The 23,809-nt window shown below is 45.0% G+C and overlaps 1 protein-coding gene across 2 annotated transcripts in view; it reads right to left on the bottom strand.

The window, feature by feature from the left end:
• Positions 1 to 23,809, bottom strand: part of coro2aa (coronin 2Aa) — a 39,381-nt gene that overhangs the window by 14,297 nt on the left and 1,275 nt on the right. The window contains exon 1 of one of the 2 annotated variants that reach the window (XM_030053777.1): positions 4,236 to 4,601. The exons of the other annotated variant lie outside the window; for it this stretch is intronic. The gene's annotated coding sequence lies outside the window, so the exon portion shown is untranslated. Of the gene's footprint in view, positions 1 to 4,235; positions 4,602 to 23,809 lie in introns of those variants that run through there. 2 annotated transcript variants of the gene reach the window in all.

The following is a 23,809-nucleotide window of genomic DNA, read 5'->3' as shown; positions in this document are numbered from 1 at the left end:
TTTCTCTCCGCAAATTTAGTGGCATCTTTGATTCTGTATAATTTAGAAATGAGCTGGCAACACCGGAACATAATTGCAAACCTCCAGAGTTCAAGCCACTTGAATGAAGTGGAAATCCACCGCAAAACACAGAAGAAGCACAAAGCGGTCTGGTGGACAAATCACAAATGTCGTCGTTTACACACACTATTCATTTTTGGAGAGGTGTATGTAAGCCACAACAGCAGGCACTCCGGGCAATCCTGGAACCACAGACACAAACAGCGTAGCTATGGAGGCACTGCATTTTGATGGAGGCATTTTAAACTGACCTTAAACCATGCCAGGGATATGCATCTGACCTATATTTAAAATATACATTGCATTTTTTTTGACATGCATCATTGCTCTGAAACAAAAATGAAGTGAAATGAATTGTCCAACATTGTGGAAATCTGTCACACAGACAACATCAGACAAATCCATGACGCAAGTTAAAAAAAAAAAAAAAAAAAAAAAAAAAAGAAGAAGAAGATGATGATAATACTAACAAACATGGATTTAAAAAGTTGTACCCTGAAGCAGTGCAAGTGCAGCGCAAGCAGTGCGAGTGCATTGGTGCATAAAAAAAAAATCTAAATTTGGTATTTGGTATTTAGTGTATTTCAGCAATTAATTGTGTACTGTTACCCACAGTTCTCAAATCTACACCTGTAGATTTTTGACCAAATACAATAGTAACAACAAAACCATCAGTGAACCGGACTTCTTAACAGCTTGAAAACACCAAAAAGCAAATGAGGCTATTAACTATGAAGCATAAGAGGAAATGTGCCACTGCCGGCTTCAAGTTTTTACATGTGATGAAATTTGAGGAATCCTTCAACCGATGAGTACACATACCTAGTCAAGGACTGAGTGTGATGCACCACACATTACAAATACATGGGGAGGAGTGTAGTAAAGCACATATGGTTGATATGATCAGTATACATGGATGGCCTGAACCTACATGAAAAGACGCATGGGCCTCCTGGTCAGAACACTAAAACATCTTGCTCCATATAAAGCAAGCTGTAACCGTGTCAGTGGTGGGCTGACAGTTTCATTTGCACTAGGTATTGCAGCAGGGACGCAGCATGCAGCACAGTGGGCGGCCTGTCTAGGCTCCACGCAGAACTGATGACGAAAACACTATTCTGGCTATTTTTACACTGACTTCTTGCTGATAAAAAGATACCCAGGCACCTTCACTGACAGCACAATAGTCTGATTCATGACGCATTTTTCGTCAGGCTTTATGTCTCTAGCAAAAGAAAGGGGAGATAGAGTAACCTCCTCTCTGTTTTTGTTGTTTTTTTCCAAAAGGAAATTTATTTTAGTTGGTAACCAGTGAGTCACAACTGCAACTGCAATATGGGGGCTATAAAAGCCATCATAAAACTAAATTCAAAACACAGATATGACTTTAAAAAAGATACACGTCTGGTAGAACTGGATTTTAGGCGATTTGAGCTCCGTCTGTCCTTTGCTATGGGCCAGTGTGGTTTGTGTGTGTCTGTATGTATATGTTGAAATCATAAGCATTCACCTAGTCCTCACCTACCATCTGTCTTTTACACACCTCATGACTAATATACAGTAACAGCCACTCCCCTGGGTGGTTTGCCAATTTAAGTAAAGGCCAAAGGCTTAGTGCTGAGGGAGGTTGGGTTCAAAGTTTACCTGGTTACTCAGAAATTTAATGCCTAAAGCCGTGAGCATTAAGGCACTTCAGACTCAAAATCTCCTAATCCTAAGGCTTCCAGCAATGTGCTACCAATACTCTCTTCCAACTGTCTGCAAGGGCTTCTAGTGCTCTCCTATCGTAAGAGTGGTGACCCAGCCTCTGCACTCCTACGGGACAAGCCTGACCCCAACACCCACGCCCCCGTCAATCCGACATTGGGTTGGCTGTAATGTTTTGTAAGCACTCAAAGTGAAATTCAAGACAAGGAATGTACAGGTGTGAACACATGCAGCAGCGGTCTGTGACAGTGTGTGTGTGCATGTGTACATCTGTGTATGCACATTTGCACGTCTGTGCATGTCTGTCTGCGTGACACACTTCCCTTGATTTAGTCTGTCTGATATCATACACAGATGACAGCCTACAACCTATGTCTTGTAATAGGATAACAGCTTCCCTGGTAATCCAATATATGCCCCATTCTATAGAGCACACATGTGAATGAGTATGAAAGGATATGCTGTGGCAGCGTGTGTCTGTGAGTGTGTGTGCGTGTATGTGTGTGTGTATGTGTGAGTGTGTCTACTCATCTGCTTTACTCTGCCTGTGTGTCTGAATACAAAAGAGTGACCTCTTGACTTTTTGCATAAGCTGTTGCGGAGTTCTGGAAACAAGCATGCAAAGCTGTAATGCACATTTCCTATGGTACTGGAAGCAAAAATAAAGTCATATTATGACATACACAAAAAGGGCTTCTGTGCACGCACGCACATGCGCACACACACACACACACACACACACACAAGGGACAGATCTCAGTTTCTGTAAAGTCAAAAGCACACCAGTGCATTAGCAATATCGTCCCAATGACTCCACATGCATTACTATAGTGCAAGAATTTAACCTACTACATGTTAAAGAGGCTCTGAAACCATTCAGGTTTGTACATCCAGATCTTCAGATAGCATTCAACAGGGCGTATGAATTCATGAACAGACAAGAAGTGAATTAATGATTAACTAATATAGGAATCTGGTAGGCTGGGTGTGAGTAAATATAAATGCCACTGAGAGATGGAAAAAAATCTCATGGGAAGTTCCCCTGCATGGGATTCCAACTATGAACTGGCACCGTGTGAGACACGGGGCTCTAATGGGGATCCAGTTGGATCCTCGTTGGTTTTCTTTGACTTTCCCATTCACTCTCATTCGTTCTTTTTTTTTTTTTTAATTGTGTAGCCACATCTTTCAATCTGTACATTGTGGCCATTTTAATAGCCAAAGGATCAAAACTACCAATCAAGGATTCAACCATTATATTCTCTTCCAGTCTACACCAAGGACAAAATAACACTAAAAATGGCAACAGGCATCATTCAGATACACTTTATCATGAAAAGCAGTTTGTAAATTTGCTGGAAGGGGATATCCAGATGTAACTAAAGGTGTCTGATGTAAAATTGGTCCCGTCCAGGTGCAAAGATGAACACATGATCAAAATATAAGCAAAGACAGAACTCGTCTCACGGGGAGTTTCATGATGAACCAAAAAGAGACTTTTAACTCTCAAGGTTTTCCTGTATGAGCTTTCCATAATCTTCCTTTGAAGAGTAGACAAAATGCTCTTGCTGCAAGTCCAGGAGCTACTGAGGAACATCCAAATGTAATAAGCAAAACAGGAAGACGGACAACATGGATGCATTCTACACACAGAATGCTCCTTTGAGGGGGATGCAAGCCCACAGGTCGACGTACGTATGTAAGCCTTGACATAAGAAATAGGATACTGAGCAAAATGAATAGAAGTCAAACAGACTGCAGTTCAACCCACAAGGCACATATTTCGGCGAGTGGTAGTGTCCTGGAGGGTGGATGCCACCATAAATAGCCATCTGTGATTTTATACTTGACTGAGACGGTGTATGATGTCATTTTCACTGTCCTGGAACAGCTTCAGTTTCAGATTGACAGTCCTTTTTGTTGTACTCAGCGAAAATAGAAAAACTTTCATGCTTGGGGCGATGAATATGTGAGTGCTCCCTTGTGTATGAGCAAGACCAAACTAGAAGTGAATAGCATCATGTCAATGATCTGGAAGAAAAAAAAAATCAGTTGGGGTATATTACAAAAAAAAAAAAAAAAAAAAACCATTCTTAAACATACACACAAATGCATGCAAAGCATTGGTTTGCTTCTTGTTGCATGTGTTTGAGCCTGTCTCACACACGCACACACACTCCTGACTTTCAATCCCCAGGCAAAAAAGGTGAACACACACATACCACACACACACACACACACACACGCACACACACACGCACACACACAGGTCCCCACAAATTATAGTAACTATAGTAAGATCAATTATGGAATTTCCAGTTGCAGAGAACAGGTAAGATAGACAAGGGCAAAACTTTAAAGATACAGCTACAGCAATCCAGAGAGAGAGAGAGAGAGAGAGAGAGAGAGAGAGAGAGAGAGAGAGAGAGAGAGAGTGAGAAGCATACTGTGAGTAAGGTTGTACTCACCCTGTCTGGTGAGTTGTCACAGTGGATGGTCGACACACAGACAGAAGAAGTAGCAGTGTTTCCCTGAATGAGAGAGGGTAACGTCTCTTTGTCTGAGTGGCTGGCCACAAATCACTCTTCTCCTTCTCTTGTCTCTCAAACACATGGAACAGCACTGCTTCCAAGCACACACATACACACACACATACAGCAAAACACACACACAGAAGCAAGCTGTAGGAGAGACAGTAGCACCCAGTGGTCCAACCGAGCCTGTCCAAAGTCTTACTATCCAAGGAGAGCACCCACCAGCAGCTTTTCTTTGATGTGTAAAATCCACACATACAGAGAGGTAGACAGAAGAGGCAGTGTATGTGTGCTGCATGTAGGTGAGTGCGTGTGTGAACAAGCAGGGGAGAGTGCATGAGTGTGTACACTCCCTAAAAGGGTGGTGTCTGCAAGGGGAGGGAGTGAGAGAGCGAGAGAGAGAGAGAGAGAGAGAGAGAGAGAGAGAGAGAGAGAGAGAGGCAGGTAATCACACTCCCCCTCTTACTCTGAGTGCCACTCCCTCCCTGTCTTCACTCCTCCACAGTATTTGCTCGATCAGGGTTTCTACTTCTATTTTGGAGACAGACAAGACAGAAGGAGGGAGAGAAAGAATTAGACGCTTTCTTTTCTTTGGCTTTCATGTGTCTTCATCCCATTTCTCAATAACAAATGACCCACTTACCAGACAGGCCATTTTACTAAATTTATAATTAATAAATGCACACACAAATCTCTTGCATCTGTCTGCACCACAACATCATGACGACACTTCAAAGTAATTTCATACAGTCTGGCAGCCACTATCAAACCATCTGTCATCTGTGAAAGTAGATGCAATGCTCTTCAAACTGTGAGCCTTCAAGTCAAGGGGAAAGGTGCACTTTGCACACTGCATGCAAAATTGGATTGGCTGGATTGATTGGCAGCGTACCCAAGTGAAACGAAACCCGTGCACATGGGTTCTGCTGGACAGCGGTGGTAATCGCTGCAGCTAACAGGAAAACATTACATAATGGCACATTAGCACTGGGCGCTAAGAGAGGCTAGGCTAACAGGTCGATATGAGAGGATGGGCAATCAGGGGGAAAAAAGCTGGCCATTGACAGCTGGCCTTCACACTGTCAATCGGGGGCAGAGTGGAAGGAATCATCGACCGGGTTTACTGCACAAACATGCATGAGCGCACACACGTTGGCGAAGCAGACTTACTGTAGAAATATACATGCACATGTTATGGAAATCTAATCTATGAACATAGATAAATGTTACTGTATGTTACATCTATAGGCATATATGAACCAAACATATATACCCCCCTCTGGATATGGTGATATATGTTGACCCCTTAGATGCTGAACATGTATATGTACATATATGTAAACCACATATTGTCCTTCATATGGTCATATATGTGCACCTTCTTAGCATGTGACAGAAGTGGCTGGTGGAACAAAAACCTGGGAAGAATGCATGTATCTGTAACATGTGTTAGACCTACTGTGAAAACAGGCCAAATTCAAATAAATTTCATATGCACTTGAAAAATCACATTACATTACGTTACATTACAGACACTTGTGATAGTTAGCAACAAATACATCTCCCCAAATATACTACACACACAAGTCCAAGGGTCATGTAGTGCTTCTGAGATAAGGGACATAAACTGGTGGCAATGTGGGAGACTGTTTACTGATGTCTGACACACCAATCCTTGTTTTTAATCAGTGTGAACATTCAACACACACACTTAAGAACATCAATGGATGACAGCCATTCATATGTGTGATTTTTACCTCTAGCGACTGAAACCCATTAATCTGGAGAGCACAAATGGCCACTGATACTGCCTGAAAGGATTTGGCAGTAATTAGAAAAGGTTTAAATCCTTGAGGTATATTCTGACCTAACTACGTGACAAACACACAAGCAGAGCCAAGCTGGTGTCACCCTGCCAAAGGTGCCTCAAAGATATCAGAGGAACAGACAGTGGAGAGATTACCCAACACTACTATCTACTGTGTTTATCAAAGGGGACAGGCAGAGCACTGATTTATGACACGACTGGCAACATTCAGTCCCAAAGCTCCACTCATTATACACCATGTTTCCTTTTAAGCAGCTCCTGGCTCTGTATTAAACCCTACAGTGTCAAGTGTGTTTGTCATGGCAATTATCAATAAGGACAGGGCATGCGTCCTAATAGCTCGGGACCTCTTCCAAAGATACTCAAAGCAAAGGCTTGCTCTGTAATAACAGAACACACAGTCGGAGACTAATAGCTAGCTACTGTGAGAAACTAGGCCAATATCTTTGACATAACCGAGACACAACGACCTTCGCTTCCTTACTTTGTCATTGCTGATTAGCAGTCTGACTCTGTTTTGACGGTAAAACATCTGGTTTCAGTGCCAAGCACAATCCTGCTTTAGAGTTTGGTGCTTGCGCTGCTATACAGAGGCACAGGCTTCAAGCGGCTTTGACTTTGTATGGGCATATAGACTGTGAATGCATTCACCAGTTGAGTAAATACTTCATTCCCATTAACTGAGTACAATAGTTGCGTAAGACACCTGGGGGTACTGAAGCTATTGTAGTCTAATGTACACAGAAACCTCCATTAAAGACAGATTCATTTACATGAGTCCTCCTGAAAGCAAATATGTGAGATTAGTTCAGGTTAACACCTTCCTAGAAAAATCTAAATGTTGACCCTTCTGCATCATTTCATATAACACTATTATAAGAGTGGTGCATGAGAAAAGCAAAGTCAGGCTTTTCAAATCTGTCACGTATTTGCATGCTGCTTTTCTTGGTGTTTATTTTGTTTTTGTTGTGGTTTTCTTTTTGCAAATGAGGAGCCACGCCTAAGCAAACACACAGGAAAGCTATTGATTCACCAGTGAACTACAGTCATCTTACATGATCAAACACCAAGTCAATGTGCTGTCCTCCGTCTTTTCAGGCCAGTCAAGAGAAAACAAATAATAAAGTTCCTCCAAGTTGTACAGGTTAAGTCACACGTGGAAGCTGAAATGGCAATGATACCTTATGTCAACAACAACGTGTGTAGAAAACTCCCCGCTGGGCTGCGTGATTACGTCACTGCGTGAGTGGATTTTGCTCATGCGCGAACTTTACACTTTCTTTTTGTGGTGAGCCGCCGTCACAGACAGATGCGCTCCCCTATTAAGCACTTTATACATTGCTGTTGTGTTGATTCGTGCGTTCCTGACAATGTAAGTGCCTTATTTATATTTATATCAATGTTATATTACCTGTACTTGTGTCAGAAAACTGTCGTTTTGTTTCCGAATTGTAGTGTGTTATATAACATAGTAATTCAATTGTACCGCCGAGAGTTTGATACACAAGCCATTGACAATTTGTAGATGTCATACCTTTATTCTTGGATGTATGTTCAGAATATTGTGCACTGTAAGTTCCTAAACAGTGGTAGTTTACTCCAATATTGTACTCTCCTCGGCGGCTGTATTTAATTGTTGTGGCGCAGCATATTTTTCCGCCGCGCTGTTCGCACCACTCTGATCATGTGGCACCCATGCGAGCAGGGCATGACTCCGTGCCTCACCTCAATGCCTCAACATGCCACCTTGTGGTCAAATTATGTAACTGCACTTTATTTACAGTATTTCTACTAGTTGTAGGTCCAGATGATGCATATTAGTAATGAATACTGTTTGATTGTTGCCCAGCAATTCAGTATGCTGTCTAATCATCACAAATGGTTTATTTAATATTGTATTATTATATACATTTTTTGTGGCTATGCAGGTGATGTGCAGATTGTTGCAGATTGATGTTTTTGCTGTGGACTTATACATCTTTGTATCTCTTTTGTTTACAGAAACCACACACACACACACACACATTCACACTCACACACAGCCTTGTTAATACATCAACAACAATCACAACCTGTAACTCGTGATGCAAGTACTCAGTGCACTGTGTTCATCTGTTGAAGTTGGATTTCAATAAATCTGTTGTACTACAACTGAAGGTTGCAGCTGCTCTCTTACCGGAGTACATAGTCAGTGCAGGACATCACTAGCAAGAAACGCACAAGTCTTCACAAGTGGTCCTTCGAGCCGGATCTGTCCCGCCCACTGCACTATGGCGACCTTTCAGGACTACAGCAGAGACCCTGATGTCCGACCTCGTTCCAGCAGACTCAGGCAGCCCCCAGGTTACCTTGCGGACTACGAGCTCAGCTACCCAGCCAAGCAGCTTCCGCTGTTCGAGTCATCCTTCACCCAGGCCGCGGAGAGTCTATTGCCGAGTGAACACACCCAGGTTGACCTCCACTCACCTGACCACCGCCCACAAAGGATCAGTGAAGAGGAACGGTGGCAACGCTTGGAGACATGCTACAAGGATATGAGCAAACGACTGGAGGAGCTACAGCTAGTCATGGACAGTGCTAAACGAGTGCCTTACCCTCAAAGCTGCCCAGTGTATCCTCCACCGTACATTCACTATCCTCCACACTATTCCAGCATGCCACGGCTAGATCTAGGCAGCCCCACAGGCAGTCAGTGGTCGATTCCAGAGCACAGTCGACCAAGGGACTCTACAGCAGATGGTAAAGAGCCACCACAGCAGCCAGCACCACTACCAGATCTTCAGTCGCAGCAGCCTGACCCGTTGCAGCATCTGACAGGAGAGCAACATACATCAGAGCTATCCACCCACATTCAACCAGCTCTTCAGGGTGCATCTCAGGTGATCCCAGATACCGCTTCAGCTGCTTATCATGCTCCATTGCCAACTCTGCCGCCTATTCCTCAGCCACAGACTGTGCCACGGCCGATTCTATCACAGGCTCCACCTACCCAACCTGCCATGCCTCGGCCTCATCTTCAGCCAACTTATCCTCCTCTTCAACCTGCCCAGCATCCCATACCTCCATCAGTCCAATACCAGTATCCTACCTACCCTGCCTATCCTCCATATCCATCAGGAGTATACTGGCCGCAGCCGCAGTATGCACCGCCTCCACCAGTCTACCCAACGATGCCTCCTTATGCGCCAGCCATGCCACCGTCAAACTCTTCAGCCCCAGGTATCCTAGAAATGGCCATTGCCTCTTCATATGGCATACCAAAGCCCAAACTCACTGCCTTCAGTACAGGCAAAGAGAGTGACTTCATCATGCTGAAGAAAGGACTTGACAGTGTGCTTGGGCCACATAAGCATCTGACTGAGGACTACAAATACCAAGTGCTGCTTGACCTCCTCAAACTGCCACACGCCTACCAGGTGGCGAAGAGGTATGTTAACGATCCAAAGCCATACACCAGTGCGATGCAAGCCCTCGAACAGCGGTACGGTCAACCACGTCAGCTTGTTCAAGGAGAGCTGAAGACAATCCTCAACTCTCCGCCTATCAAGCCAGGCGATGCGCAAGCCTTTGAGGATTTCTCATCTGCTGTCAGCACTCTAGTGGGTCTTCTAAGCACTATGGATGGACCCTCTCGGGCTGAGCTCCGATGTGGCTCTCACGTGGACACTTTACTCAGTAAACTGCCCGCCAGCTACAGAGATCGCTTCGCCGAGCACTGCCTATCCCAGGGCATCATCCGCAGTGGGTCAGATCAGACATACACTCTCCCTGACTTCTCTGAGTGGCTGGAGAGAAAGGCACAAGCCATCCAGGTAGCAAGGCGAGCCACTGAAGCCTCCCGATCGGAAGTCACACAGGTGGAGCGGAAGGAGAAAGCATCAAGGCCCTCAAAGTCCAAGTCTGCCAGTGTCTATGTGGCCAACCACCAAGAGACTTCAGAAACCGCCCAGAGTCCTGATACCTCATCAGCTAGTCCTAAGTCAGGTCAGACTGCCAAGAAACGAGAGCGCTTCAAGCCATACTGCCCATACTGCTCCAACCAAGAACATTATCTCAGTGCCTGTGCTGATTTCTCCAAACTTAACACAGCCGAGAAGATGAAGTGGATAAAGGAGAAAGACAGGTGCTGGAGATGTGGACGGGGTCACAAACCGGAGAGCTGTACCCTGAAGAAGCCGTGCTCCACCTGCAACGAGCAACACCTCCTCACACTGCATGAAGTGGCACTCCAAGCCAATCAGAGTGTCCTCACTGTCAGCACCTCTTCCAGTATGGTGTACGTGGGCCAGACTAGTCACTCCAGTCGTGTCATGTTGAAAGTCATTCCAGTTCAGCTGCACAACGGAAGCAGGACACTGGACACACACGCTGTATTGGATGACGGCTCCGAGAGAACTATCCTCTTACCAGCTGCTGCCAAACATCTTGGTCTGCAGAGGGACGAAGAAGTGCTTCCTCTTAGGACCATCAGACAGGATGTTGTAAAGCTGAAAGGAGCGTCCGTCTCATTCGAGGTGTCTGCTCAGCCCAATAGACAGGTGAAATACCAGATTCGCCATGCCTTCACTGCAGATGAGCTGAGCCTCGCTGAGCAGTCGTGCCCAGTGGAGTCCCTCAAGAAGAGGTATGATCACCTGCGTGGAGTGCCAATGCGTGGATTCAGCCGAGTACAGCCCATGCTTCTCATCGGTTCCGATCATCCCCATTTAATCACTCCAGTGCACCCAGTACGGTCTGGACCTCCAGGTGGTCCAGTAGCCGTATGCACCCAGTTAGGCTGGGCCATACAGGGGCCAACTAACTTCCTCCAGATTCCCTCCAGGGAGGCTTCCTGCTTGCATACAGCGTTCCTGTCACCTGCTCAGGACCTGCACCAGCATGTCGAGAGGCTGTGGCAACTCGATACACTGCCATACAGATCAGAGAAGGAGGCAACGCGCTCAAAGCAAGACCAAGTAGCTGTTCACACCTTGGAGAAGCAAACCCTTAGGGTCACAGTAGACGGCGTCACGCGCTATGCTACACCTCTACTCCGCAAGCCAGGAGCACCTGATCTACATGCTCCTCCAGCTGCAGTGATGCCTCTCCTCAGAGCTACGGAGCGGCGCCTGGCCACCAATCCAGACCTAGCCAGCATCTACAATGAGGAGATCCACAAGCTACAGAGAGTGGGGTATGTAGTGAAGATCAGTGATGAAGCAGCCAGCCAGTCTGCTGAATCATGGTACATACCTCATCACATCGTTTACCATAATGGAAAGGCCAGAGTGGTGTTCAACTGCTCCTTCAAATACCAGCAGATAGCCCTCAATGACGTCCTGCTCCCAGGGCCTAACCTTGGCTCATCACTCCTGGGCGTACTCCTCAGGTTCAGGGAGTATCCAGTAGCCATCAGCGGGGACATCCGTGGAATGTTCCACCAGATCCGGCTTCTCCCTGTAGACCAACCACTGCTCCGTTTCCTGTGGCGGGATATGGAGAGAGACCGCAGTCCTGACATCTACGAATGGCGTGTTTTGCCCTTTGGTACTGCCTGCAGCCCATGCTGTGCTATTTATGCACTTCAGCGGCACACCAAGGAGAACAGCGCTGGCAGCCAGGAGGTACTGGACTCTGTCATGAATGCCTTCTATGTCGATAACTGCCTGCAGTCTCTCCCTTCGCCATCTCAGGCAAGGCAACTGATCGACAAGATGAGAGCTCTGCTCGCCGCCGGAGGATTCGACATTCGACAGTGGGCGAGCAACAAACCTGAAGTCATCGCACACCTCCCTCCAGAGGCACGGTCAGAGGGCTGCGAGCTGTGGCTGATGGCAGACAGAGCTGATCCACAGGAGTCGACACTCGGCCTCCGGTGGCACTGCCCATCCGATACGCTCAGCTACAAGCACAAACAAGCCACCACCATGGAGCCCACGTTGAGAAATGTGTACCGTGTGCTGGCTTCTCAATACGACCCACTTGGGTACATCATCCCCTACACAACGCGGGCAAAGGTGCTGATCCAGGCCCTCTGGAGGAATGAGCAAGGATGGGACGAGCCTATCACTGGCGAGCTTCTCACCGCGTGGCAGACATGGGAGAACGAGCTCCCTCACCTCCAGCACATCAGCCTGCCTCGCTGCTATTTGCCAGCCAGTGTGAACTTGAACGCCTCCCCAGTTGACCTGCATGTCTTTTGCGACGCATCGGAGAGAGCGTACGGGTCTGTAGCCTATCTGCGTGCTGAAGACACCGGTGAGAATGCACATGTGTCTTTCGTCATGGCCAGATCCCGTGTGGCTCCACGCAGACAGCTGTCAGTGCCGCGGTTGGAGCTCTGCGCTGCATTGACTGGAGCTCAGCTGGCCAAACTGCTACATACTGAGCTCACCCTTTCAATAAGGCAGACCATCATCTGGTCAGACTCAACGACTGTGCTCCGTTGGATCTTGTCTGACTCATCTCAGTATAAAGTATTTGTTGGGACACGCATTGGTGAAATTCAGGAGCACACTGACATCAGCAGCTGGAGGTACGTCCCCTCCGAGCTGAACCCCGCAGATGACATCACTCGGGGAAAATCACTCCATCAGCTGACTCAGCCGTCCTGTTGGAACAGTGGACCTGAATTCCTGCATCACAGCCCTGCCCACTGGCCAGCTAATCCTGCAGTAAGGACTGAGGAAACAGACGAGCTCAGGAAGTCCACATTCTGCGGCCAGCTAGCTGTCCCTTACACAAGCTCTCCTGACCCTACGCAGTACGACACCTGGTCTGACCTACTGGAGGCTACCTACCGGTCCCTTCACGGGGCGGCAGCACCCCTCATGTCTGCCTCAGACCGCCTAGACACAGAGGTAGCTCTCCTCAAGCAAGCACAGGCTGACAGTTTCCCTGAGGAAATCAGTGCCCTGCAGCATTCCCATCCAGTCCGGCCATCCAGTCGCCTCAGCCCACTCTCACCAGAGTACGACCATCTTCTAGGCCTCATTAGAGTTGGAGGCCGTCTCCGCAAAGCTGAGGACTTACCTGAGGATACACTCCATCCTATAGTCCTTGCGCCTGAACATCCCATCACGCAGCTGCTGGTGAAGGACTACGATGATCATCTCCTGCATAGCGGTCCTGAGAGAGTCTTTGCTGAAATTAGGAGGACTTACTGGATCCTAAGAGGCCGCCAAGCCATCAAGAAACACCAGCAGCGGTGTGTGGAGTGCCGCAAGTGGCGTAGCAAGCCAGTAATCCCCAAAATGGCAGATCTCCCAGCTGCGCGACTCCGACTCAACAAGCCTCCATTTTGGTCTACTGGAGTGGACTGTTTCGGCCCATACATGGTCAAGATAGGACGGCGACAGGAAAAACGATGGGGCATTGTGTTAAAGTGTCTCACGACCAGATGTGTTCATCTGGATTTGATGCCCAGTATGGACACTGACTCATTCCTCCTCGCTCTCCGCCGCTTCATCCCTCGAAGAGGCAAGCCCTACGAGATATGGAGTGACCGAGGCACCAACTTCCGGGGCGGGGAGAAGGAGCTGCACGATGCCTTTGAGGCACTTGAGCCATCCCTCAAGGACCAACTTGCCAAGCAGTCCATTGCTTTCAAATTCAACCCACCTCTTGCTCCACACTTTGGCGGAGTGTGGGAGAGAGAAATCAAGTCAGTCAAGTCATCTCTCCAAACCATCCTGAAAGACCAATCCATCCCAGAGGAGGTCTTGCTGACCGTCCTCATTGAGATAGAGGGAATCCTCAATTCTAAGCCCCTAGGCTACGCTTCGTCGGACCTGGCGGATCCTGATCCTATCACCCCTAACCTTCTGCTCATGGGGCGGCGGGACGCCTCACTGCCTCAGGCAGTGTATGGATCCAGTGACCTACTAGGACGCCGCCGATGGAGACACAGCCAGGTGCTTGCTGACCACTTTTGGGGTCAATTCACCCGCAAATACCTCCCCGGTCTTCAGCCACGTCAGAAGTGGAGGAATGCCACTACAGACCTCGCCGTGGACGCCGTCGTTATGGTGGTGGACCCACAGCTCCCGCGGGCTCTGTGGCCTGTAGGACGCATCACCCGGATCATCCCCAGCGACGACAGCAAGGTGCGCACAGCGGAGGTGGACATTAAAGGTAACCTCTACACCCGTCCTGTTGCTAAACTCATCGAGCTCCCGCGGATGCCCGATGACAGCACCACCAGCGCTCCCTAGCCCAGCAGTGACTTTCCTGTTACTGCGCATTCGTCCCTACGAATCCGGGGGCGGCTGTAGAAAACTCCCCGCTGGGCTGCGTGATTACGTCACTGCGTGAGTGGATTTTGCTCATGCGCGAACTTTACACTTTCTTTTTGTGGTGAGCCGCCGTCACAGACAGATGCGCTCCCCTATTAAGCACTTTATACATTGCTGTTGTGTTGATTCGTGCGTTCCTGACAATGTAAGTGCCTTATTTATATTTATATCAATGTTATATTACCTGTACTTGTGTCAGAAAACTGTCGTTTTGTTTCCGAATTGTAGTGTGTTATATAACATAGTAATTCAATTGTACCGCCGAGAGTTTGATACACAAGCCATTGACAATTTGTAGATGTCATACCTTTATTCTTGGATGTATGTTCAGAATATTGTGCACTGTAAGTTCCTAAACAGTGGTAGTTTACTCCAATATTGTACTCTCCTCGGCGGCTGTATTTAATTGTTGTGGCGCAGCATATTTTTCCGCCGCGCTGTTCGCACCACTCTGATCATGTGGCACCCATGCGAGCAGGGCATGACTCCGTGCCTCACCTCAATGCCTCAACATGCCACCTTGTGGTCAAATTATGTAACTGCACTTTATTTACAGTATTTCTACTAGTTGTAGGTCCAGATGATGCATATTAGTAATGAATACTGTTTGATTGTTGCCCAGCAATTCAGTATGCTGTCTAATCATCACAAATGGTTTATTTAATATTGTATTATTATATACATTTTTTGTGGCTATGCAGGTGATGTGCAGATTGTTGCAGATTGATGTTTTTGCTGTGGACTTATACATCTTTGTATCTCTTTTGTTTACAGAAACCACACACACACACACACACATTCACACTCACACACAGCCTTGTTAATACATCAACAACAATCACAACCTGTAACTCGTGATGCAAGTACTCAGTGCACTGTGTTCATCTGTTGAAGTTGGATTTCAATAAATCTGTTGTACTACAACTGAAGGTTGCAGCTGCTCTCTTACCGGAGTACATAGTCAGTGCAGGACATCACTAGCAAGAAACGCACAAGTCTTCACAACGTGCAAATAATCCAACACTGAATGGTAATGTCAATCCCCTACTGCAGCGTCTAAATGAACAGAAAGAGAAATCAAGCAGAATTACTTCACTTCCCCTTCACACCCATTATGCTGACAATGAATGAATGTCATTGTTTCTCCACTGCTGGTCACTGACATTTTGGTGTAATTTAGCAAATGGAAGATCTCAAAGGTAAAACCAAGAATGAACTCAAAGTTTTGTTAAAAAAAAAAAAATCAATCCACACACTCCCACCAAACATCAACACTGGTGACGAGCACAATGAGCATTTTGTAACTACTTTGTATGAGAAGAAATGTATGTAAAGAACCATAGTAGGCCTAATAAATCACACACACATGAAATTATATAACAAGAACAGACACCCTAATCAGATCATAATGTACGCACTGTGTCTCAACAGGCCAAAATGTGAATAAGTACACTGATGCAATCATTGGGGTAGGTATCTGTGTCTGTACTAGCCTAAACCTGACACACAGAACACACACACACACACACACACACACACACACACACACACACCTTTCATTGTTGCCTTCAGCTACTCTGTTATGTAGAGAGCTAATCACAAATTCAATCTGACTCTTGCGCTGACCCATTCATTTTGTCGGTATGTACAAATATTATTTGTATCTTTGAATTTCAGGGTCCAAGTGTACAGACAGCCATGTCAGGGGTGATGATGAATTTACTGATGGCCCACTCACTCACTCACTCAAGGAAATCACTGATCAAAAGGCATCAAAGTGTTGGGGGGTTGGCATGGGCAACATGATGTTCACTGTTCATTTGAAGAACTTTGTCTTTGACGTCTGTGGCTTTCAGGTGACATTTCACCATTCGGCTGGATAAGGTACGCCGTGTGATGATGTCTTCATCTCTAGTTACCTTACATGTTGAGTCACACGTTCACCTGCCCGTGCAGCACACTCCATTCTTTCACGGCCGATTCATTCATTGTATTAAGGTGATCATTTGACACACTTCCTGTTCACTGACATCACAGCTTCCCACTTGCATCAACTCTGGCAAGTGAAGGGCTGTTTTTAAAGCAACACCTTGTATTTTATATTTTGGCAATAACATGAATTTATTTAGAGCCCTCAATCATAGTTACAGACCCACATTTAGTGGGTATAGAAAACAGTACAGAAAACAAAACAACACCTCCTGGCAACCCTCATAGTGGCCAAGGAAACCCCTGCAAAAAAAAAAAAAAAAAAAGTACCATAAAGGGCAAAAATTTGAAGAGATCTTGGGAAGCAGCACAGAGAGGAAAGCTCCTTCCAAGACGGCCAGGAGTATAGTGGGTGTTGTATGGGCCTATTTTAATTCCAATCATTTAGATTCAAACTATAACCTCCTATCAAAATATCAACTCAACATAAAGTTATACTAGTTCAAGATAAGTCTGTTAATTTTTTTGTTCACACATGATATGATGCCCATATAACATGAAAAAATGCACATATGGATACAAATCTCTGCCAACAACAAGAACGATAAACACAGATCAAAAATCCAGAACTACAATAAAATCGGTGCGGGTAACACCAGTCCAGCCTGAGGGCTTGAAACAACAGAGAAGAGCCCCACACTGTTTCTCCTTTGTTGATTATCCAGCTGAACTGTTACAGAGAAGAGCCGAGCTAAATTAACAGCTTTGAGAAATTTTTTGACATTTTTTACCCTGTGGTAAAATCCGGTGAGCATAATTACAGATCATATCCCGACATGGTGTAGAGGTAAGAGTGTGGCTCATATGATAGCCTCAAGAGGATTTCTTTTATTGGTATTAATTAACACAAAGCTAAGCTGCTCTGTAGACAGGCAATAGCCTTCGCAGCTAAAGCCTCTGACACATTTTTTTAAAAAAATTGCTGTTGCACAGAAAAGACTCAATTATGAAATGTATTTAACAGCAGAGCACAAGATGAACTTGATCCAAAAGGTGTCCAAGTCAGAATTTCCCTGAAGAATTTACTTTGTTAACTGCAATAAATTCTCAATGACAAACTGATGGGTGATCTATTATTTAGCAAAAGGGGTAAGAGGCGTCCTCTAAGAAACAGACCGAACAAGCCACAAGGATCTTTAACACGCCATTAAATTACTGCAAAGTCAGTGAGCTGAGGACCAGCTCAGGATGTCCATCCTAGCCGTAGTAACGGTAGTCAAGGTGAGTTTCACTTTCTAAGACACAGGGGGATTAGCTTGCCTTTATATAGGCTCAGCCTGGGCATAAACAATACACAGACAGTATACTACGGCAGCACAACACACCTGTTATCAGGCTCGATAATGCCACCGCTAATCAGATCACCCCAATTAGCTAACTGCATTAGTATGTTGTGATACTCCACACACATAATGTGCAGCTGACAGACATACTGATGGTGTGTTGGTGTTTCAAAATATAAAACTGGCTAAAGCTTGCAGCTGACATTTACTGTCTTGCAATACATACTGTATTGCATTTGGTTGTATGTGTGTCTCTCCACATGTGCCTAACATTTTTTTGTGCACAGTTAGGACCTCTCTTGGTTGTGGTGATTCAAAAACTCTGAAAAACATGTTTTATACTGCAATCGAGTGCAACTCCTCAGCTGGTTTGTCGCCTAAGTCAGAGCACCGGAGAACGGGAGATACACCTGGTGGAGATCTGCCCTGTACCGAGTGCACTCCTCTACTTCAAAATGTATTTTCACTGGCCAAATAATATTATGGATATACTTACTTATAGACTCAATGCTGTTAGTAGTGTATAGGAATAAAATGTATTTCCAATGTCTAGTGTTTCTCATGGCCATTATGATGTTACTATCCCTTGGGTCATAGCACATAGCCTCTGGAAGCCCAGTTCATAGTTCAAAAGAATCATGTGAAACATGAAACTGAGCATCATAGAACCAAAACACACTTTCAGTGAAAGCCATCTATGTGTGAAAATACATTTCTGGATCGTTTTTGTACATTTCAAAACATCCCTGTAAAACATATCTTGAAGTATATGTGAAATGTCTTTATGCCACGGTACTGGATTGATGTGAGAGCCTTGAAATACACATATGCCACATATGCTATCATGATAACACCTGTACTAGTTGGATGAAGCACCCACTAACATTGGTAATTCTGCACCAACCCATAAAACAGTTTGAGCACAAGCATCACAATAAGTCAAATGGACACGGCACACATTTTCCATGTCAGGCAGCATGTCTACATTTGCACTGACAGTATCCCTGAGGTTCACTATCAAGGCTCCTTCAGGCTTCTGGGGTCAATATGGTGAACATGCACACAACAGCCTCTTCTCTCCATGAATAATAGATCGTGTCTGCCCTGATCACTGACCCGTCTGCTCACAGTTGTGACCCTCAGACTCTGGCTCAAGAAACAACACAGCACACACCCAGTGGACAAGTGTTGGACTCCTCTTCATTAACAAAGATGTGCTAAAGCTTCAACAAAGAGTGGAAGATCTATTTGAGGGTGTCTATCTTAATTAACAGGCACGGCCTACTCCACAGACATGTGTTAACACTGACGGGTAACCCATAAGCTTTACAGGTAAGAGACTGGACTGACTGTGCTTGACTGGAGGCAGTCTCAGTTAAACAAGTATGGCTCACTCACTGTGTCCTAATGCAGCACTGAGCTTCACTGCATCCAGTGCCCTTTGTGGTGTCATCTCCTTGCAGCTTACACACATTATATATATTTATATAGGGTCAGCGGGAGCTTGGCATTGCATAAATCAACAGACTCTCTTTTTTTTGAGTAATCCCCTCCCAGTATCCCCCACGTGGGAGCAGCACCAGATAATCCGCAAGAGTTGGACAGCTGTCATGTCAGAAACGTGCAGGACAATGTCCCATGACTGATTTGAGACACAATGACAAAGGGATGTAAAGGGGAGATCTCTTTCAAAAATTACTTAAAGACTCAATATGCTTTCAGTGTAGCCTGTTGTATAAATCATGAAAAATCACTGGAGTGACAAGAAACAGCAGGACATTTTGGAGGGAGGAGAGTGTGTGTTTTTGGTCACTCAGCTATCTGTGTGTGGCAACAGTGAGAGGGTTGTGGTCTCTGTCACGTGCAGCCTGTGTGGTTACATAAGAGCATTTTAGGATTTCCTAACCCATTGTCAGGGCAAGTACAGTAATCATCCTGAACATCCACCAACAGATTGTTCTCTAAAGTCTGTGCACAAAAATGTGGCATGTTTTTTTCAGATTGAAGTTCAGTTTAATTATTAAAGTGGTGAGTGTGGGCTATTAAGCCTCAAATTATAGCAGATTCATAATAATTACAAATATTTTTCATGTAACTTTTACACCGTAGTGCCCAAGTTCACACTTTATCACAACAAGCCAAATTCACAAATGACAAATCTACTGATAATTTGCACATCAGCCCACTTGATGGGAGAGTGGTGATCATTATGAAATCTACTGTAATAATTATGAGGTCAATCCATGCTCAATTCTCTAATTTTGTCCAAAATTAATGTTCTCCTCCAGCATCCAAAATGCAAAGGAGATGAACAATGCGAAAAGGAAACAAAAATTAAGAGGGAAAAACTGCACACAAGTTACATGTCATTGGCTTGACTCAGATTAAATCTGAGTCTGTTCCTATATAGTTTCCTATATATTATTATCTCAGGTGACTTAGAAGCAGAGTTGAGCTGGTGCTACCAGCCAATCGGAGTCCAGTATTGTTGCCACTGTTCTATGACTTTAATACGGTAGATGATTTGCAACACACCCTGATCATCATTATTCTTATCCTGGGTTGCAGTATACTGGAAAACAAACATCCTGGAAACAAAGGCAGGCCTGTGTCAGTCAGGAGGTTCACTGACAGTTTCGACACAGCGGCGTTGAGGCAACGCGGCCTGATCATCATGAAATCACCTTGGCCGCTGCTAAGCCGACAGGCAGGCCTTCATCAGTGTGGAGAACCACAGGAGGAGGAGCGGTGGAGTCAGAGGCTAAAGGTCCCTCGGCGCTTTGTTGTGGTGGTGCTGTCATGTGTGGAGAGCATCGTAAAAGTGGCAAAGTCAGGCTGTCATCGCCCACAGGCACCAGAAACAGAGGGCATGAAATGAGATCATTCACCTTCAGGCTGTCCTGCTCTGTGACTTCATCGAAAGTCCCTGATATCATCCAGCTGGAGGGCAAGAATGAATGTGTGCACTGGTGTACACACACACGCGCGCGTGTTCAAATGCTGCTATACCAAAAGTGCATGGATTTAGCACATAGCTGATGTTACCCCAACCAATTTTATTATAGTTCTGGATTTTTGATTCAGTTCTATTGCTTACATAGTTTTTCATTTTGATTTCAATCTCCACATTATAGAGCCAAAAATTCCATGATCAAAGCTTATTCTCTTTTTTAGTCTGAAGATAAACAAAAGGACGAAAATTCAAACTATGTTGTGTATATATATATATTTTTTTTTTATTTTAGTTAGCTTTACAAGTAGATAGGGTTGTTTTATTTCAGTTTCTTCAGTCTCGTTTTTTATTACCTGTCTATCTTTCAGCAGGAGGCCTCAGAAGGTACTGGACGAATTTGCATGAAATTTGGTCGGAGTGTGTTCACGGAGCAGGGAAGATGTAATTAACTTCTCCAACCAATGAATGGGCTGTGACAATGGGACTTAGCACAAAGAGGGTCGCAACCACATAAAATCATGCGACAGGTAACTCGTGGGTAAAGACAGCACTGACCAACATTCCACACTGACTGGCCCAAAGGGGCGTGTCCCATGACAACAACAGTGCCAAAAGTAGGCGGGACTTACCACCAACAGGACTGTAAGCTCCAGAAGTGACTTTGGCAGAGGTCTGCGCTCTACTGAGTGCCCTCTTGTTTTTATTTCAGCTCACAACAACTCTTTTCATGTTGTGATAACCTTGGCCTCCACACACACACACACACACACACACACACACACACACACACACACACACACACACACACTTGTATTACTTCATTGTGGGGACATTGTCTTGACCATAGCCTTACCCTAATCTTAACCAAAACCAACTGACATCTAACCTCAACCTAACTCCAATTCTAAGCTTAACCAGGAACCTAAAATTTAGACTTTTTTTTGGTGGATAGCAGGATTTTACTCCCAATGAGGCAAGTTTGTGCCTGCAAATAAAATGTGTAACCAGAAAAAAAACAGAAAAATGTCCTCAGGACTTGGGGCACACACGCCCACACAAGTTCACTCGCACCCTCCCATACCCACCCCACACACATACACACAAACTACACCAACAAGGCAGACTCTTCAACAATCTGATCAGTTACATAGAGACACACCACCATGTGAATGACATGCTAATGACAATGATAACACTCCACTGGTGTGCTACACACATGCCACATTCTACAGAGTGAACACTTCTGCAGAAAGGTGAGTGTACACTTTAAAGCGTCAAGTGAGGCAGATGTTTTTGTTTTTCTCAGCTAATACCCCTGCACCATTTGTATGAAGGTAAATGTAGAGCAACGTGTGCAATGTAGAGCAATCTTCCCTGTTTTACAATGCCATGAGACTCAAAACCTCAGTCTTGTATTGCAATACAAGATTTTTCTAGAGTACAGGTTGACTTCCCTGTTAGTAAGTGATCAATTTATTTCACAACAGCACTACAAAGAAGTTTTGCCTGAAGAGAATGCCTGCCAATCAGACCTTCAGGTTCAAGGGTATATTTGCTCAAAAGCACACCTTCATTTCAAAGCTGTCATTTCTGCCAGAGGACTTTGATACCTGTAGCTAGTGCAGAGCAACTCTACAGAAGTTTTGTATCAGTTCAGAAACCCTCAATTAGTTTTAGCTGCAGAAGTGTAAAGCACAATGCTCATTAGGTTATGAAATAGAGTATGCTGCAGCAACACTATTGGTATGCATTACAAGACAGCTACAAATAGTCTAATCCGCTTCTACACAGGAGAGAGTTCAGTACAAAATGATAATGTCTCTGCCTCAGGCTTTGAGATTCTCAACAGCTGAAGCTCTGTGCAGAAAAACACAAAAGTGACATACAGTTAAAGCTAGTTGTGCAATCAGGAGAGTCTCAGGTATGTGCCAATAGGCTGTGTGATAACATGCTATGGCTATGGGCTAGCAATTTATGGCCTCACATGAAAGTGCAGCCAAGATTTCATTAAGAATAGGGGGAGAGTAAAATAGAGGTGCGTATCTTTGCAGGTCAAAACCTCCTCATTACCTAATGCTGAGTGGCTGTGTGCTAACTATTGACTCACTGACTCACATCACTGACTCCCAGTCAAGATGTGATGCTTCACCCCCCAGCTCTGACCTAAGTTCAAAGCCAGCTACAAGGAGTGTGGTTTATTTTGGGTGAGAGTTTTCTATTTCTCACACTGAAGCTACACTATGTGACTTTTATGAGCCAACTCATTTGGGTAATGCTTATTTTGGCAAGTCTTAATTAGATGACAGAGCTATGTTGGAAGATTTGCTGCTTACATGCACTCCTCATGTCATTAGTGCAATGGTCACACTTGTTCTGACAATGGACACGTTACTGTCTTGCACCGGCACTCTTAAAAATCCTCAGGATTGTGACTGAAAGGCCGGCAGTGTTTTTTGTTATGTTTTTGTTAAGGTCCTTTAGCTGGAGGCTTCCCAAACTTTGCCACCAAATAGACAGACCACAGATAGGGATATGATCATTTATCCTAAGCAACCCCAACAAAAATTTGTTGATTATTAATGATTTTATACAAAACTGCACTACAAAGCCAAAGAGCAGTAGCAGCATGAATGGTGAAAACATAAAAATGACCCCCCTTAAAGTGTTGGTGCAGAGAAATGGATCACATATCATTTAGAATTTGTTGTTGGGTTTTATGTTTGTTTAAATGAAAATTGAGCCGATTCATAAAAACACACAAAAAGTTACTACTGTTGTTAGTTTTCATGGATAGTGCAGGAAAGAAGACAGCAGTGGAAACAGAGAAATCTCTAATCAGAATAGTAATTTTTACACATTCTTTTTTGTGCTGATGTTTAGTTAAGTTAGAGTGAATTTGAGCTACACCTCACTTCACTTGTGACCCTCTGCTACCCCTGGAGGTCCCCGTGCCTCAGGTTGGGAAACACAACAAACTGAAAGGATGTGCAATGCCCTTCTATTATGCTAAACCAGGCAAAGTGGCACAAGTCTTAAATTTATCCTACTACTCCACATGTGGTGCACATTAGCCTCGGGTCATTAAACACATGGCTTCCAAACTCCTTTTTCTGTTGTCTAAAGTTTGTTTACGTCCATCCAGACAAAAGTAAGGAATAACAATATCCCAAAACCATCTGGTG

The sequence above is a fragment of the Myripristis murdjan genome, chromosome 1 (assembly GCF_902150065.1).
Source record: "Myripristis murdjan chromosome 1, fMyrMur1.1, whole genome shotgun sequence".
Taxonomy (NCBI): domain Eukaryota; kingdom Metazoa; phylum Chordata; class Actinopteri; order Holocentriformes; family Holocentridae; genus Myripristis; species Myripristis murdjan.
Note: the sequence above shows the minus strand (reverse complement) of the source record. Positions and strands in the feature narration are given on the sequence as shown.